We start from the raw sequence: 19,792 nt of genomic DNA, 5'->3' as shown, positions 1-19,792 counted from the left end.
TCGATCCATGAAAACCACATCATATAGTTGGACTATAGATTCTCTTCCCCAACAAACATGCACTTTTCAGAGTTGCCGTTGCCCAGGTGGCGTTGGTGGTATCGTATATAAGATCACGCCTGGTTTTAGGAAGGGCTTTCCCTCATCTAAATGGTGGTGTGTTCTCATCTTTTGAAAGAAAGATGTACAGTGGCGGTCTTCTCGTCAATCTTCGGAGCTGAGCTAGGCACTTGCTACAGGGCGACCGAATCGGACTCTACTCTGGGCGGTGAGCTTCTTTATCGCCTCTTGTGCGGGTTGTTCAATACTCCCATCAATCAACGGAACGTAGTGCGGTAGCTCTGCCATCTGCAGCGAAGGAAGGATAAGAGCAATCAATCGGCCGATATAATATCTTTTTTGATTCCACAACCAGTGCCTCTATCGAAAGAGAACAAGTCACCTATTCCATCCCCAGTTCTTTCTCTGCTCGTGGGATAGGAATGAATGAAGAAAATGACGATCGATGCTTCCGCTCTTGGCAATACCCGGCCGTGGTTGAATCACTATCCGGTGCTCTCTTTCGTTTTGCAAGAAAAGAAGGAGCTGCTGCTCTTTACAGATGTTATTTCATCCGTCCTATGTTTGCAATTGAATCACCAACCGCCGCGACCGGTACACTAACCGCGCAGGCAGCTATTGAAGAAGCGGTTGGAGGAATAACCGCCGCTAGAAAGGGAACTGATTCCCTAACTGCTGTTGGTGTTATATCGAAACCGCTCTTACTCTTTTCGGTGGTTTAGTCGGTTAATCAATAGTCGAATCAATGGAAACCTCCTTCTTCAACCAGTACCCGCCGTTGATGCAATAACTGGTCTTGTTGGAATTGAATCAGAATATGCCCAGAAGGAACTGTTTTGGGCACCAGAGCAAGGAGATACAGCTTGAGCTCACCTCTCACTCTCTCACTCTTTGACGGACAAACTCTCTACGTTCGTACCTGCAGCTAACAAGTCAGAAGTGTCCCCTGAGTCCTAATTCAGACTAGAATTGTTATTTATCTGCATTATCCAATAGCCCATAGACGCTCGGGAAAACCTACTTGAAACTAGAGTTCACGCCTATAAAAGGGAAAGAAAGAGTAAAAGCACCCTTGCTGTGCTGAACGGTATTTCCCGCATGCAGTTTTAGATGCGGCTGCTATGGTCAAGTTTGAAGAGGTCGCAAAGGAAGCAGAGGGGGCAAAAGACGAGAGAGGGCAAAGACAAGCTTTTGCTTTGAAGCGGCAATGCTACGAGATCCCAAGTCAATGCAGAGATTGCAAAGTTGAGAAACATGACGGCACGGGAGGTCCGCTTCTTCTGCTTCGGCAGCGTTTCGATGCGGAACCGCTATGGCTGAAGCTGAATCAGTTGTCACTCCTTTGGCTCCTCACTTCAAACTCTATGGGGTCATGTTATCCACTCCTTCATCAAGGTTAGGTCGACCAGACCAGGATCGAGTCGAGTACGACCTAACTCTAGAGGCGAACCGGGAAAAGGATGCTCCACCTCGCCGGTCGTTTATGCCCATATATACACCCTCTTACTTCTGTACTATAGGCTAGGCTTCGATCAAAGTGTGTTGAGCTTGCTGAACGGTATGTCCCGCATAAGACAATAGAATAGGTGGATTTTAGATGTCGATGCGTTTCGGCTTTCGCTAGTCTCCAGTGTGGACCGCTTCCTCGGTGAGAACTAGTCGCAACCTGTTTTATAAGGAGAACATAATATAGTTGTTCTCCTTTTTCGGTTTTATAACTAGCGCTTTGGGACTGGTTATCCCGTGTGGGATAAGGCAGTTCCAACAGATGGCAGTCAGATGTAAAGGTATCGGGCGTGGGATTTCTGACACATTCTTGCATATCCAAGATGCACCAAAGAAAACAACACAAGTATCGTGACGATACACCGTGTATAAAAGGCATGTTACACACCTCATTACCCTCTCTAAGCTAGTGGGTGGATCTGCCTGATGTCCCAAGGCCCTTTCCAAGCAGTTGAAGCCCTTCTTATGACAATACATCGACGATTCTTCGACATTACTTGTAATAGGCAATGATATATAACTACTAAGCGATCGAGAAAGATTTAGATTTTTTGAACCACTATGAACAAGAAGTAAAAATCTCAATGAAGAAATTAAACCGAGAGGGCATCTTCGTCAATGGCTGGTATCCTAGGAATTAAGCACCACACCCGTTGCTCATTTCCTGGGACCCGACTCACACAAATGGGGAAAAAATGGCTTGTGAGAGAGCACACGAGATTTCACACAACAACAAGTTAATAATTATAATAAAATAGAAAAGGAAACACATGCATAGGCGCCCGAATTAAGTGCATTAAAAATCCAAAATTTCTAAATAACTAGGCACCAAAACTCATCAAGAAGATTGAAACTAAAGTTTTCCTTTCCATTTCCTCTGAATTGATCAAAGATGTATGAAAAAAAGCTCTCCCGAGTAAAATGTGAGTTCATTGAGAGATTACCCCTAGAGTCGAATCGTGTTTCAACATATCAAAAGTTAAAACAAAACGTGTTGTGAGAAGTGCAAACCGAGCTAACACCAAAATAATGTCCAAAGTCTACCCATTGCAAACATCATGCAAATTGTGGCTTTTAAGCAGTACAGAAACAAACTAATCAACAAGGGCCTACTGAAGTAGAATCAATATATATATTGTGATGTATCTCGAAAAGATGAAAGAAGGCATTAGAAACTTTATATGGAAATCAAGGTAGGATAGGTTGACTGAAATTCTACCAGAATACAAGCTCACTATGTTCCTGATTTGCATTGGTTCTAAAAGTTACAAAAGATGTTCAAATATGCTACTCCTATACTGACGCCAATACAGAGAGGGAGGGCAATGTTTTATTGCATTATCCAAATGCCGCAAAATAACAATTTAGTACCCTATTTTTTTTTTTTTTGGACAATTTAGTATCCCGTTAAAGAATGATCACAAAAGGTAAAATAAGACCCAAATATTGCAATTATATGCATGAAAATGTCAAATTTAGTTCTTTACGTATTGATAGCATCTCTATTACTATGGATATAGCACTAAGGACATAATCAAAATCAATATAGAAGCCTGTTTCCATTATAAGGAGAACATAATATGGTTGTTCTCCTTTTCGGTTTTATAACTAGCGCTTTGGGACTGGTTATCTCGTGTGGGATAAGGCGTGTCTACTTTCTCCTACGTCAGATCGAAGTAATTCGGCTCTGGGGAGAATCTGGCCGTTTTCACATGCCAATCGAGAATGGGCTAACTACATGTATAGAAGCTGCAAAGGAAGCATAGGGGGCAGAAGCTGATGCAGAGGCAACACAATTTCATTAAAATAAAAATAAAAAAATGTTATACAATATCTAAGGAACTATGGCACTGGTTATCTGACGTCTTAAAGGTTCAGACACACCAAGCTTTCAAGGAATTATCAATGCCTCGATGTGTACACCTAATTGTCAATCATATATCCCTAATTGTGTGAAAAAAGAAAAAAAAAAACCCCCAATACATCATTAACAGAAGATAAGATACCAATATTTCTTACTTGCTTAAAGTTCTCAAACTACGTACCATTGAGAACCTCCACTGAAATGTAGCATCCAAGCCTCCATCCTAGCTTGAACGGCGAAAACCTCTTCCAATTTAGTTCTTTGGGATACCATTTCAGCAGTGAGCTCGTCATTACGTTTTTCAGCTTCCTCAACCCTCGTCCTTTGTACTTCCTCTTCAGCACTGCTCCTTTGCACTTCCTCCTCTAAGTGAATGGATCTCATCCTTCTAGCTGATGGTGGCATGACATCATGCCCAAGGCCTTTATAATATCCAGATCTTACACCCAATACTGTACTAAAAATTTCATCCTCAGTCTTTGGCTCACCACCTTCTGCTTCAGACTCAACTTTAAGTTGTCGCATCCGGTTCTGTAAGTTTAAACTAGGGATAAATATATGAAATTAAAGTGCAATGGTAAAAGCAAGTAAGAGTCATTTAACTTACATAATTTTCCTGAGCTACAGGACTAGTCCATCCCTTACTACTAAAGTGGGTTCGACGGTAGAATTCAATCTTTCCCACAGTTTGTTGGGTTTCAGAGTCGCGCTGAAAAATATTTGAAAACGCATAATTTATTTTAAATAATAGTACACAACTCCAAAGCAACATAAATTATGTAAATAAAAAATATACCGATTCCTCGAAGAAATGTAGAAATGACTTTGAACCAGCACAATGGTTTGTTGAGAGCTTTTGCCGATTACTTGAATTCTGCTCGCTAATTTTCTAAAGTAAAATGAATATTGTATTACAAGTTGTATTTGAATAATATAATCATATAATCAGTGGCTCATTGGACTCAACTTTGAACTAAGATGGGATAAATGTAAAGAGCTGCATTATTGCCTAATCTCAAGTCAAGAGGAAAACAAAGGGTCTCAGCCTTAAATAAAAAAAATTAGAACAATCCTTTCCTTGGAACATAGCCAGACTACCACTTCAACCTCAAAAATATAATTATATCCTCTTCTAGATTTCCTTAATTTCCTCAAAACACATGAAACCAATCACAACAATAACCAGCCAACAATAACCATTTAAAGGAGACTAATAAGTAAACTATCATACCTTGAAATCTTCCCTTCAAACCAATCACAGCAAGCATCCCATTTATCTTGCGCCCCACGCCACTATAAGGATTTCAAATTGGCTACCATTGCATCATTTCCAAAACGTTTATAGTGCAAGTGAAGAAGACACCTATATCCTCTTAAGCGCTCCCCTAATATCTTGTCCACGACGTACTTCACATGTGGAAGTTGCATATCCACATCAAACTTGTCCTACAAGAAATGCATTACAAAGTTACAAGGAATCATTCTGATATGCCATACAACTAGAATAAAAACTTTATTACCTTAATGCAATCACGTAATGGTCCTCTCACATCCTCTTCCACTTTATCCCAATCACTGCCTGTAAGAGGTCCATGTTGTCGCGCTACTACTCCAATCTCCCTCACGAATTGAGTACTCCACCTTCCCACAGGTCTTGCATGATCTTTGTAGATCTCTATCCTAGGTTTTTGACCAGTAGCATCTTTGTAATCAATGAGTTTCTTATTCATAGCCTTGCCTCTTTTTTTTCTTAGTTGGAGCTGTTAACAAAAACATTCATAAAAAGAAGAAAAAAAGATGTCTAGTCTTTTATTATTGAACTATCCAATGCATTAAACAAATCAAAATATAATCTTATTACCAATACTTGATGTGTTCACTTCGCTAACCGCTGACATTGGTTGTGCCCTCACTCGTCGAGTTACACCTGGTGTCATAGCTATACACGCAAAACTTAAATTTGATAAAAAACAATTGATATCAAATGGCACATAATCTAAATACAATAATAAAGCACATTAAAAGTCATATATAAAAAAAATTAATATAGCATTAAAATGGAGAGTTTCAATTCTTAATATATAAGCATGTACCTGACTTAGCACGAAATAGATCCAACAACAAAACTATCACTTAATGTAATGCAATCCAAACAACCTGTCCTAGCTAGAATATGCTTTAACGCTTAATGTGAATGCATGACATATATATATATATATATATATATATATATATATATATATATATATATATATATATATATATATATATATATATATATAGATATAGATTACCAACATACAAAATGGATAATGAAGTTTTTCATTAACATTCATCAATAATGTATCATCATCATCAATGGATCTGACATGCTCCTCTTCAGAACAATACTCCATTAATGTGTCATCTATTTCATCATCTTCCTCGTCAATAATGAAATTGTTATCGGTTTGATGACTTTCCATAGCGGCCACGACCACATTAGCATCAACTTCGTTTGGGTCCAAATCCTCCCTATCTAGACGTATGGGTGTGAATGGTGCATTTTAAACCCCGTTGCTGCTTGCTTCATGAGTTTGATCAAGTTGGACATTGTCAATATTCACCCCAACCTGCTCTTCCTGTTGATATGCTACATCACTACCTGCTTCTTCTTTCTCTGGAACATCAAACACGTTTCGAGGCTTTGTCTTTTGCACAACTTTCCAACCAACACCTAATTTGGTATCATCGACGTAAAAGACTTAACATGCTTGCATGGCTAAGACAAATTGGTCTTCTTTATACCACGTCTTAGAGCCATTAATACTAGTAAAGTGACCATCCGTTTGAATCCCCGTCCTTCTATTACCAACATCATACCAATCACATTTGAAAAGATAAACTCGATTCCCAAATAGATAACTAACCTCAAAAACATCAGTTAACACACCATAAAAGTCAATCTCTTCTCCTTGGTGTTCCCCTTTTACTTCAACACCACTATTTTGGGTTCGGAGATTTTTTTTCTCGATCCTTGGTGTGAAACCTAATCCCATTAACAATGCATCCGCTATACCATTTCACACGTTTATCAGGCCCACATGCCAATGAATATAATTCATCTGTCGCTTCAAAGGAGTTCTCACTGCGCAATACTTGCATCTATTCATAAAATTAGTACACCAAATTAGGAAAACATAATTAGCATATTATCCAAGTTCATAACCATTGTATAAAAAAGTAGCAATACGAGCTCTTACACGTTTTTGAAACCAACTAGGAAACAACATTTCTTATTTCTCATGTAAGTTATGTGAGCTTTGCATTTCAAGCTCTGTCATGTGTTGACTGCATGCATATCAAATATATATAAACTTAATAACTCAGAGTAGTTGATGATGATAAAAAAAGACTCGGTAAGCTAAATGCAATAAAACTTACTCTAAATATGTTGAAATTTCTTCAGAATTATTCAACACATAGTAATGAGCCTTGGCATAGTCTTTTGGATCAAGAATGGAACTTGTATAGGCTCCCAAAGGCTGAACATTCTGTGTGAAAACAGGAAATCCAACCTGTTGATTCTCATTACCACCATCATAGTTTTGTTCTTCACGATTGAACCGAGTTTCAACTCCTTGAAGATACATGGAACAAAACATGAGACATTCGGTGTCTACATACGCTTCAACAATTGAACCTTCGGGGCGAGCTTTATTTCGAACATATTGTTTTAGCATGTGTAGATACATGTTTACATATAACACACACATGTAATATATATAGTAAATAAAAACTTGAACATGCTAATTTCAAATTAAATAAATTACAAACCGTAAACCTCGCCTTTCAATAGGATACATCCACCTATACTGCACTGGTCCTCCAAGTATCGCCTCACGTGGCAAGTGGATAGCCAAATGGACCATTACATCAAAGAATGCAGGAGGAAATATTTGTTCGAGTTTATAAAGTATCACCACAATGTCCTTTTTCATTTTCTCTAATACTTCCAATTTTAAAGTCTTGCAACATAACTCTTTAAAGAACATTCCCAACTCAACCAATGCAATGGCTACATCATTGGGCATAAAACCACGTATTGCAATTGGGAGAAGTTGTTGCAAGAGCACATGACAGTCATGACTTTTCATTCCTGTTATCTTACCATCTTTAGCATTTACACATCTAGAAATGTTAGATGCATAGCCATCGGAAACTTCACCGACTTCAACCACTTTCAAAAAGATTTTTTTTTTGAAGATGACAATGTGTAGCATGCTTGGCGGCATTACAAACTTATCACCTCTTGGGATTAGATGCAACTCTTTTCTTATACCCAATGCGCCAAATCTAATCGAGCTTTTATCTTGAATCTTTTGTTTTGCTATCTATAACTAACAATGTCCCCACTACATTGTCACAGATGTTCTTCTCAACATGCATAACATCCAAGTTTGTGTCATAGCTTAAGAGTGTCCCAATACGGTAACTCAAAAAATATGATTTTCTTTGTCCAATTCAACTCCATCTCAATGCGCTTCTTCTTGTTCTTGTTAGGGCTTTCCAAATTTCTGAAGAGATTCTACATAGTTCACTTGTGATAACAATTCATCCCTAGACAACTCAGTAGGTGGCAACCTGCTCTCCTATTTCCATCAAATAAGTGTTTGCCACGAAGTTCTCCAAGGATGCCTTGGCTGCAGAAAACAACGATTGGCCATATAACACAACTTTCGCCATTCTTTAAATACATGGAAACGTATCCTTGTTACAATTAGGGCAAGCCGGTTCCCTTTTGTGCTCCAAACCGATAAATTACCTAGTCTTTGGAAAATCATTTATAGTCCATAACACCGCAAAGATGCAACGAAATGTTTCCTTTGCTACTACATCATACGCCTCCACCCCATCATTCCATAACTATTTTAGTTCATCAATCAAAGGTCGTAAATAAACATCGATATCATTCCCAAAGCGATGTAGGCCCCGATCGATGGCACATGATGAAGGTGAATGGTTCTTTCATACACTTCCACGGTGGTAAATTATATGGCATAACCATTACCGCCACATACTATATTGGTCGCTCATATTCCCAAACGGGTTAAATCCATCGCTATGGAGACCAAAGGCTTAACATTCGCGAGGATCATTGGCAAACCACTCATGTTCCTTGTCAAAATCACCCCAAGCTTTAGAATCTGGCGGGTGTCTAAGCACGTTCTCCTCATGCTCAAGTTTTTCTTTATGCCATCTCATATCTGCAGCATTAACCCTCGACATGAATAGCCTCTTGAGCCTTGGTTTAAGTGGAAAGTAACGCAACACCTTCTGTGGTATTTTTTTAGTCTTGCCTTTGAAGACTTGATACCTCGGCTCATTACATTCTGGACAATTTTGAAGATTTTCATTTTCTTTCCAAAACAACACAATCATACTTGCATGCATGGATTGAGATATAACCAAGTCCCAAGTTACGCATTAATGCCTTCGCCTCGTAATGGGACTTTGGGAGTGTCTCACCTTCAGGCAATATTGCTTTAACCAACTGGAGAATCATAGTGAATGATTTGTTACTCCAGCGATTGATTATCTTCAAATGAAGCGACTTCATGACACAATCTAACTTTGAAGATTTACAGCTAGAATACAAGGTTGGCGTGCTTCACTCAAAAGTTCATCAAATGGATCTATATTACCTCCTGATTCCCTATGTTCCACATTAGGCACCAGATTATCAATGTGTATTGGAGCCTGCAAATCTTCAAACATGTCATCTAGTCCATCAAACTGTACCCCTTCACCAACATCATCGTCACTTTGTTCCTCATAGTCTTCTCCATGAAAAACCCAACGGGTGTAATTCTTGTCCATGCCGTAAAGGTCTAGATCGTCTTTTACCTCGTCGATGTGCTTATAATTCCTATTTTTGCATTGTTTGCATGGACATCTAGTCCTGCCGTTAAATGCGTATGACCACGAGCAATCTCAACAAAATCTATAATTCCTTTTTTATAGTCAGGCCTAAACCTATTCGGCGATTGCATCCAACTCTTATCCATTTCTAGTAATCAAAGAAGAAAACATGAATCAAGTATGTTGCACCTTTAATAAATATGGCAAAGGAAACATATCTCACCAAAGGAAAAAAAAAAAACTTGTACACGTCACATGGTAGAACAAAACAACACTACTAGATTAAAATGAGGAAAAAATATCGCAGTCACTCGATCTATTATCATACTTAAGCTGGCATGAATAATTGAAACTATCTTGTATAAGGACAATTTGACTTGTTTGCAATCCACAATATAACTTATATTTGACTTGTTGCATCCAAATTTAATCATAAAAGGTAAGAAATGTATATATCTTATTTATATAGTAGCTCTTCATGACTACTTCTCAAGCTAATTCCTAATTCCTTTTTGATACTGCTGGCCAAAACCTATTTTGGCAATTGCATCCAACTCTTATCCATTTCCGTGTTCCCTACTACGAGATAATAATTGTACATCACAAAATAAGAAAACCCAAACATTTAAACTAACCAAGGACAGTCCATTAACAATCCAACTTCCTACACCACTATTGATAGAAATTAATTTAGGCATGCATATAAGAATATACGAACAATTACCAGAAACAATGTGTAATTTAACTTCACAAAGTGGTCTTGTATTCAAGATTGCATTCAATCAAACTTCTACTGTCCTTAAAATGCATACACATGATAGAAAGATTGAAAAGCAACCAAAATCAGAGAAAAAGGGCCAGCAATTATCACTATAACTCGGTTCTAATACATAAGTCATCTTAGCAAGCATGCACACACGTTACGGAAACCAGCAAGCACATAATTCACCCATAAGCTCATTGTATATAACTATGGCAATTTACAGAAACCAGTTTTTTTCCAATAGTTATGGCAGTTTATTAGATTTACAACTTTTTCAATCAAAATAGAAATAGTGAAATTAAATACACTACAGTAGAGGAAATCTCATTGTATATAACTAAACCAAGTGCCTAATAAGAGTCTGTTATGGTGGAGATGCAAGTGCAAGTGCAAAAGGGGATTTAGTGATGTCATGTTCAAATTTCACTCCTTAGGTTCTTATAAGAACAAAACTGAGAGGACAGATGATCCTACAAGCAGCAAATGCTTGTAGCTGATGATCCCATCAACTCAAAAGAAAAAAAAATCCATCAAGTTAATATGATACAAAATAACAGAATTACAAATACTAAAAAATGCTAGCAAGATGATTCGGTTACATGGTATGTGACAATGAAAACCAACGAACAATTTTCTACACCAATAACTTGGCATATTTGAAGTAAAATAAATTTAACGAATATAAAGTAAGGAGAATCAAACAAAGAATTCAATAAAGAAAACCAAACACCCAACGAAATAATCATATAACAAAACAATGACAAAAAATCAATCATACTCATAAATTAACGAAAATATTACAAAGAAATTTATTAGAACCTAAAACACTGCGGGAATTGTGTGTAGAAACAGTGGAGAGAACCTCAATTCCTGTAGATAAACACTAAAAAAAGGTAAATAAATTACGACTAGGGGATAAGAGAGAATGGAATATATCTGAAGTCAAGGATCTTGCTGATCATGGAAAGATGTATGCTAGTATATGTTAAAGAACTCCCAATCAAATAGTCCAATTCAATTGATGAATTGACTTAGAAAATTGGGATTCCCACGGTTCTCGTTTGTTTGGTCAAATCTATTTCCATAAGATGAATTCTACTACTTCAAAGAGCTTAGTACAATAATTTGATATCCCGCTCTCAGTAAGTCTTGTTTGGTTTCCCCGGGCTGGTCTTGTTTTAGAGCATATGTCAATGTTCAAAACACAAAAGGATGTTTCCTGGGTTATCTCTATCCGAGTGGCCTAATTTTGTTACTATTAGTTTTACTCAATGTTGCATTACGCTGACAGTTTTACTTATATATCTCAAAAAAATAGGACGCGGACGCAGTTTGGACGCGGAAATTAAATAATATTAATATATATTTTTAAATAACAAAATAGTATAAACTAATTCATTTATGTATAATAAATTCATGAGTATTATAAATAAACATCGATGAGCTCAAGATTAACTCATTCTCGAAGATTAACTCTGCTCTGTTCTTTAACTCATTCTCGATATAACTCAAGTTTCGCACACCCAGACATCACTTCTCAATGTCTCTGACTCTATTCACAACACTCATCACCTCCTTTCCTTCATTCCAACAACCCATGAACAAAAAGAAGAAAAACAGACCATTCCTTCAACTTCTTCACTTTCAGACTCTTCTACAACTTCTTTCACTCTATCACTACATTCTAGAGACACCCTTCACAAATCTTCACATAAAGACTACAAGTCACTAACATTAGCTCGACTCAAACGTGACTCAGCTAGAGTGAACTCTTTAAATTTAAAGCTAGATCTAGCAATAAAGGGTATAAAGAAATCAGATCTGAACCCAAGTGAAGGGGTATCTCAATATGTCGAGTTAAAAGAAGGGGAAGATCTACAAGGTCCAATTATATCAGGAACAAGTTAAGGTAGTGGCGGGTATTTCTCCAAAGTTGGTATAGGTAGTCCACCAAAGTCACAATACTTAGTTATTGATACAGGTAGTGATGTTACTTGGGTGCAATGTCAACCATGTACTGATTGTTACCAATAGACTGATACTATATTCAAACCATCTTCATCTTCATCGTATGCATCAGTGGCTGCGTCCTGAACTTGGTTGACCCGCATCTAACATGCGTCCTGACCTGCGTCCATTGCAGTTGACTGTGTCTTGACCATGTTGACCGCGTCGGACACGCGTTCATGCCGCATCCGCGTCCGACGTGGACACAGTCCCTTGATAAGTGTGTCCGTGCATTAGAGGTTTTACTTAAAGGGTCTAAAAGACCTTAAGGTTGGCTGCAAGATTGAGAGTGGGTCATACCTGATTGTGATTTGAATCTGTTAAGGTAAAACAAGAAATTATCTGTGTCACAACACCACTAATCATCATTTTATCTTCTAAACAAGAGGAAATCACTAGAAGGTGTCATAGCATGCAGAAACCAGTGATAGTGGCAACAAACATGTTGGAAAGCATGATAAGCTGTCTAACTCCTACAAGGGCAGAAGTTTCTGACATTGCAATAGCAGTGAGAGAAGGTGCTGATGCTATTATGCTCTCTGGAGAAACAGCTCATGAGGAAGTAGGTTACCTTGGTCTTATTCTTATTTCTGCATCCTAAAAATCTGTTTTCTGAATTTCTAGTTCTTTAGAAGTAGCGATTCTAGTATACTACATTACCTAAGATTCAAGTTTGAAGTAATAACTAAAGCTTCAAACTTTAATTCCAAAAAATACAAAACCAAAAATCAGAACTTGAAGTATATAATTTCTAAATTTAAATGACGTGCCTGTCGAGAATCAGTAACCAAAGAAATGGCTTTTAGCAATTTGAAGAAACAATTTCTGTGGTACACTCGGCCTCCTCAGTCGATGAAGAATGGTTTTTTTGTTTTGCTTTTATCCTTTTTTTTATGAGTAGCGCGGTAGTTTCTTTTATCGGGTAGGGTTTATTTTGGTTTCCCAAATTGTTAGCGAGGTGACCGCCAAAACAATTCCTACCTAAAATCATCCCGCCCAATACTATTACGACACCAATGGCGCTGCCAATTACAATCGTGTAGAAAAATAGAAATTGGGTGAAAAAAGGAAATTGTAATATTAAATTTATTAAAGGCATGCATAAGCGTTGCCAAAGGTAAAATACTTTTTATGCCCCGCGCGCCGTAAAGTAGGCGGTGCTCAATTTTTTCATTAAAAATGAAATTTCAGTTAAACAAAAATTTAAACAAATGCTTTTGCAACGCCATTAAGCGTCACACTAGTTATATCCCCATCGGTGGTACTAATAAGGCGGAAACGCGTTTAAAGCGGCCATTAGGCGTTGCAAATGCTATCTTTACCAACGAAAAGTAGTTGCAAAGGTTATGCAACCAGATCCCTTTCATTGTAGTGGCACCAGTATCTTATGCATTGTTTTTTCGATTCTCTCTGGCATTTAGTTAACACTTTTCTTTTGTAATATCCTATTCCAAAATAGTGTGGGACTATTAGTATTTTGAAATAGTGGGGGATTGTTGGAATCTCTATAAGTATTTCTAAATACTAGTGTGTGTGTACAAAGTGGAGGAGATGAACAAAGTGTGTTCTCTCCACTTTAGTGCATTGTAGATAGTCCCACATTGGTTATCCACCACTAGCTGTGACCGACCTACCTCTATAAATACAGGGGTTGTGCGTCCATAGAATATAGAGTTGATATCAACCCATCTCAGAGAAACAGAACTCGATCCCATCCTATTCTTCTTCTCTTCTTCCTTTAGCCGCCAGAAAGAGTTATATTGCTGTTCTAGAGGGTAGTCCGTTCGGTCAAAAAGTCGGTGTTAACCATTGAATCTGTGAGGAAGACGCATGCTTTGCTACCTTTACGCACCATTGGAAGGGGCTTAAATCTTTCCTTAAGAACAGCCTAATCCGCGCCTTGGTTATTACCTGTTAATTATGTCCTTGTCTACTGTTCCTTCTGTTCTACTCTAGTTGTTGTGTTGATACAACTATTCTAACAGCGTGTCCACTTGCGCACGTAGGGTAGCATTCTCTTACCTGAGCAGGGTGATTTGCTCGTTCATCGTTCCTAACTAACCTGCCAAACTCTAGATTTAAGCTTCGAGGCTTGCCATGCTTCGTGGGCTTGAGGATTTTGCTTTTTCGTTTAAGGATTTGTGAAGTTGTTTCTCAAGAAATCGAGACCACAGACGGCGCTAATGTAAAGGAGTGTTTTAGCTCACATTTATATACAAGGATGGAGGGGGAATAGGATTGAATATGGTAAAGACCGAGTTTGTCGTTGAGCGAACTGCCTACGCATCTTCTCTTGATTCTAGGGGGAGAGAAGAATCAGGTCTGACGTAGTTCATGTGAGAGATATTTATAGATGGTGAAAGTGAATCTTATCCCAACACATGTAAAGATCAACACAAATGTAGGGTGGAGATTGAGAAGGCGTGCGAGAACTGTGTTGATAAATATGCTGTAATTATGGGGATTAGTAGCTGTGGTTAGTAGCTTGCGGCAGTGGTTAGTAGCTTGCGGCAGTGATTTGTATAAATGCAGCTTTGGTAATGATTGCTTCTAGAAAATTGGCTGAGTCATGATGTAGAACGATCTGCATAATGATATGATCTGTTCTGGAACGACCTCATAGCTCGTGGACGCGAGCTAGTTACTTATGTCGGAGAAGTAAGTCAGAGGTCGGTGTGGTATTTCCACTATGCTGAGCACGTGCTTGATATTCCTGAATGAGAATATCACTCCCTCACACTTATTTCAATTTTCTACAGCTTCAATTTTCCTACCGCTTCAATTTTCTTACAATTTTCTTAGATGTGAAAGAAATCGTACATAAAACAGAAGACCATAGTACAAAATATCCCGATATATCATGATATTTGGGGATATCTATCCATATTTCAAAAAAAGATATTTAAATATCATGATATGTTTAGAGATATATACGACTGCAAATATCAGTTATATTTCGATAATATTTGCGATATTTGTGATATTTATGGATATTTGGCGATATTTTGTATATATAACAATTTTATTTAATATTTACCATTATATTTCAAATAAATATAAATAATGTATCATGATATATCAATAAATATCCACAATATCTACGATATTTGTCAATATTTTGGATATATCCATGATATTTGCATGTGATACAATGTCAAATATCTCCAAAGAGGAGGATATATCCACGATACATATCCAGAAATTGAATATCGATAAATACCCATATCCTGATATTTTGTACTATGGAGAAGACAACTCTCTCTTCGCGAGGAAGAACAACAACAAAAACAATTCCTACATCTTGGGTCTTGAAGAACTTGGCTTAGAGAATTGTACTACGTGTCTGCATTGACTGCATGCCTCGGGCAGTTTTATTTGTTTAATCTAGTTCTTCAGCGTGCAATCTAAATTAATTATGTTTGTTTAGTTAATTTGTGGCTTTGAGCGGAGTAAAACTCTATTTCTTGAACAGTTTACGTGAATGAAGCTAACAAAGGACAGTACAGGACAGGATAAATAGTAGTACAGCTATTCATTAGCGGAAAAAAAAAAAATGTTATACGCTTAGAGCATCTCTAGGTGGACGTATCCGTGGTCACATTCTTCAAATTTGAAGAAATGCGTCGGAATTTCCTGGAATTCCAACTCTAGGTGGTCGCATTCGTGGTCGCATCACCTGCTTGTTCGCATTCTTGTTCGCAAATTTGGCAATTTGGATGCGGATGCGGAGCGACAATAGTAATGTCGCGCGCCATTACTAATGTCGCGCCACTTTTTTGACTTTGACCACAACAAACGCGGCGCCATTTACCATCGCCATTACCACCCATTACCACCACTACCACACGGGCGCCACTCCTAATATCGCATGCTCCAATGGGCAAAAAACGGGCAAAAAATGGCCTGATTTCTACCTTCTATATCTACACTCATCTCCTTCTTCAGTTTACACACACTCAACTCAAACATTTGTATCAAACAACTCAACCATTTCACATCAATCATTAACAAACAACACACACATTGCGAAAAAATGGATCATGAAGTATATGAGATATTTCCGCTTCAGTCTTCATCTTCATCTTCATCTTCATCTTCATCGTCGTCTTCTTCTTCATCTCCTCCAGTGGAAGACTCGGGAGATAGTCTTGATGAAGAATTTGTTAACGCCATGCCCCTTATGAAACACACTTTGGATGTACTTGCACAAGCACAAGTACATGCTCCGAAGGCACCACATGCTGGTTCAAAGAAGGGTCAAAAAATTAAACATAGAAAATATGCTCTGACTTTGGAAATCTTGAAGAACAACTACTTCCGATCGATCCTCTGTCTTTCCGAAGAGGATTTCAAACGGCACTTTTCGTATGAAAAATCTTTATTTCTTCACATCTTCAACGATATTCGGACTCATTTTAAGTTTTTTCAAATTTAAAATTAGCAATCTTTAAAAAACTGGTATAGATCCTCAGTCAAGGTGGCTGCGACTTTGCGTATTCTTGGTTATGGCGATTAATGTCGATCAACTTGACGATCAATTATACATTTCGAGCAAAGTGGAAACCAGGCGTTGAGGCATTTTACGTGATGCAATTATCAAATTATGCGGTTGATCTACTTCGCGAAGGCCAAATATTGCGGAATCTGAGCGGCTTGCTTGCACATTACGCCACCACGTGGATGGCGGGTATGTTGGGAAGCATTGATTGTATGCATTGGGAATGGCATAATTGTCCAACCGGATGGCAAGGTGCTTCACGATGGTGGATTCGCGGAAAACCATCACGTTATTCTCGAAGTTGTTACAACCCGAAGACACGTGGATATGGCATTCTTTCTTTGGGATGTCGGGGTCACACAATGACATCAACGTGTTGGACAACTTCCGGTATTTGAGCACGTGATCAATGGTACTTCTCCACTGTTTCTTTTGATGTAAATCGGCATAGCTATAATATGGGTTATTATTTAGGCGATGGTATCTATCCCGACTATCGCGGCATTTATACAAACAATTTCAAACCCTAATGCTCTTAAGGCGAAAGTGGTTCGCGAACGATGCAAGAAAGGCGCAAGAAAAGATATTGAAAGAGCTTTTGGGGTTTTGCAAGCTAAATTTGGTATTTTGGCAAAAAAGCTTGCAAATTATGGCATAATGGAGACAACAATAGATGCTGTTATGAGAACATGTATCATATTGCACAATATGGTAATCGGAGCTAAGAATAAAAATTATGAAATGAGGAGGTACATTCCTGATCCAGAAGGGTAACCACAGATCCCACCTACTCGGGAACACTACATTGAAGGGACTCTACAAGTGCAATCAAAGACTATGCATGATAGACTTAAAAGCGACCTTGTCGAGCATCTATGGAGCATTAGGGGTGACCGACATTGATTGTTGTAATCATGTATTAGTTATCTTTTATTTATCTTATATATAAAGCGGATACCAGATTTTCCAATTAGTTCCCGTATTTCCGATTTTATACCAAAGTTTTAAATGGAAAGGGTACCGGAAAGTTAGACAACCACTTATTTTTTGTTCTTCATTGAAAGGGTAAATTGGGAAAAATGAAGTGACGGAATTATAAGCCGAATAATAACCCGAAACAGACGCACCGTTTCGAGTACTTTACCAGTTTATCTACAGTATAAATATTAACGACTAAGAAAAAAAAACATCTTCTTTCTCCGGCAAAATAACGAAACTCCATCACTTATTTTTTTCAAATTCGTTAATTTCTTATTTTATTCTCACCATTTAGACCCCGTTTCCAGATTTGACTAAAAAGAGATAAAATGATAAGTACGATGTTCCATGGCGATCTTCAAAAACAGGTTTGATTGCTTTTTCTTCCCGTCTCGTTCTCTTATGCTTCTTTCTAATTTTTTTTCCACATAACTTTTAATTGTTTGAAAAAATGCCTGAATAACTTTATGTTTAGTTACACTTGAATTTTGCTACTATTAGATTGTTTAATATCAATCAGTTAGCGCTTCCCAAAATCGGTTTGAGGCTTTCGTATTTTTGTCAAACACAGGTCGCTGTTAGAACTTAGAAGGACTGCTAAATTACAATAGTGCCGTTCAAAATGGGATTCTGGAAAGTTGATTATAAATTTGCAAGTAACGATGTAATCCGCTTACTCTTTGCTTCTGCCTGGCCTTTGTCTTTGCTATGTCCTGGTAAGTACTGTCTCTGCCTTTTTTTCTTCTTCTCTTAGTTGTTATATAGAATGTCTTAATAGATAAAGAAATAAGAACTGGTGTTTGAAATCTATTTTACATAGTTCACAATTTAATAAAAGTCCACATAGCATTTTCCTTTCGCCATTTCCCTTTCATGCATGTGCATAGCATCAAGGCATGTTCATGTGCATTAGAAAAATGAATGGACTCTCAAACAATCAAGGTTATTTCACTTCATGTCTTTCATTTTCTAAATCAAAACGGAACAACCACCAAAAAAGTTTGTTTTCTCTCACCCATATATTCTTCTTCTTTAGCCCATAGTTTATTTCCCAATTTCATTTTTTCCATCGCTTTTGAGTTATGTTTACCAGCATTTTTTTTCCCATATTTCATTTATCTTTTGTTTAGATCAGATTTGTATTTAGAGTGATTTTATTGTACTTTTAGATTGCAATAGCATTATCAACAGTTAATCCAGGGGTGTGTGTTTCACAACTCCCATTTTTCAAGCGTGTTCCTTTCAATTTTCGTCCTTGGTGATTATCCTGAGAGTTTACTGCATTATTTGTTACTAAGACGTACTTTGTGTGAACTCCAAAAGTTTAGCCACAGTTTGTGTTGTATAACTCCAAAAGTTCTATAGAATTGCTCTTATATTTGGTCTCACTTAGCTAGGAACATTCACACCCTTCAATAATAAAATACATTTATGTTGAATTCCTTTTTTTTTCCCCTGCAACTATGATAGGCAGTCTGTTGTCTATTTAAAAATAAGTTAGCTATAATGACAGTTGCGCTCGGATCACTTCACAGGTTCTTGGCTAATTAAGGTTTTTTACATCCTAATATTTCTTAGATGTCTGTTACAGGATAAAAAAGTGGATTTCAGAGAGGATTTCTTAGTAAGAGAGCTGAAGGAAGAGATTGTAGGATCACTGGTCTTATTAGGCAGCTGGAAGTGCAGATGGAAGAAATTATTCAGAATAAGAAATTGTTTTAGACCATATTGATGGTACAAGAGATGATGCGATTCTGAACAATGGGACTACCAGCAAGACCACAACCTGCATTTAGAACCCGAAGTTGCTATTGGTCTCTTCTCAAGCAAGGAGTTGTGAAGATCGATGTTGTTGGTGCATTGAGAGGAATTCCCAGGATATCAGGTATGGGTGCTAGCTTCAGAGATGACATGGGGAACTTCTTACTGGTACTGAGTAGAAAAATATGAGTCCAAACACTTGGCCAAGTGTATATAGCTATGATAGAGTGTAGAATGAGCAATTTAACATTGGTTGGGTCTACTTGTGGATTAAATCTGATTCTGTTGCTACAGTTCACTCATTTGGCGAAAACAAGTTGCCATGAAGAACCCATCCAAGGTGAAATATATGTAAGAAAAGCTGCAAGCTATAAGGATGACAACCAATTACAGAGAAGTGAATATCGTGGCAGATAAAGCGGCTAAGTTCGAGCAACATTGGCTCAACAATGAG

General features: G+C 37.7%; 3 long non-coding RNA genes across 5 annotated transcripts; 1 reads left to right on the top strand and 2 right to left on the bottom strand.

The window, feature by feature from the left end:
* Positions 1-3,744: 3,744 nt before the first annotated feature.
* Positions 3,745-4,714, bottom strand: LOC147501743 (uncharacterized). Its single transcript, XR_015219862.1, has 4 exons — positions 4,662-4,714; positions 4,227-4,319; positions 4,038-4,139; positions 3,745-3,961 (listed from the first exon to the last, which is right to left on the bottom strand). It is a non-coding gene; the product is annotated as an uncharacterized LOC147501743 (long non-coding RNA).
* A 41-nt stretch (positions 4,715-4,755) lies between these two features.
* On the bottom strand, positions 4,756-11,015 carry LOC147501742 (uncharacterized). 2 transcript variants are annotated; one of them, XR_015219861.1, is made up of 4 exons: positions 10,914-11,015; positions 5,292-5,369; positions 4,951-5,190; positions 4,756-4,876 (listed from the first exon to the last, which is right to left on the bottom strand). It is a non-coding gene; the product is annotated as an uncharacterized LOC147501742 (long non-coding RNA). The 2 variants fall into 2 exon arrangements; XR_015219860.1 differs by lacking the exon at positions 10,914-11,015 and having other exon boundaries at positions 5,292-5,595.
* Positions 11,016-17,689: 6,674 nt separating this feature from the next.
* Positions 17,690-19,770, top strand: LOC147501741 (uncharacterized). Of its 2 annotated transcripts, XR_015221453.1 has the most exons (4): positions 17,690-17,945; positions 18,149-18,293; positions 19,169-19,462; positions 19,633-19,770. It is a non-coding gene; the product is annotated as an uncharacterized LOC147501741 (long non-coding RNA). The 2 variants fall into 2 exon arrangements; XR_015221452.1 differs by having other exon boundaries at positions 17,694-18,293.
* Positions 19,771-19,792: the final 22 nt, after the last annotated feature.

The sequence above is a fragment of the Coptis chinensis genome, chromosome 4 (genome assembly GCF_015680905.1).
Source record: "Coptis chinensis isolate HL-2020 chromosome 4, ASM1568090v1, whole genome shotgun sequence".
Classification (NCBI taxonomy): Eukaryota; Viridiplantae; Streptophyta; class Magnoliopsida; order Ranunculales; family Ranunculaceae; genus Coptis; species Coptis chinensis.
This window is presented reverse-complemented; position numbering and strand designations above follow the sequence as displayed.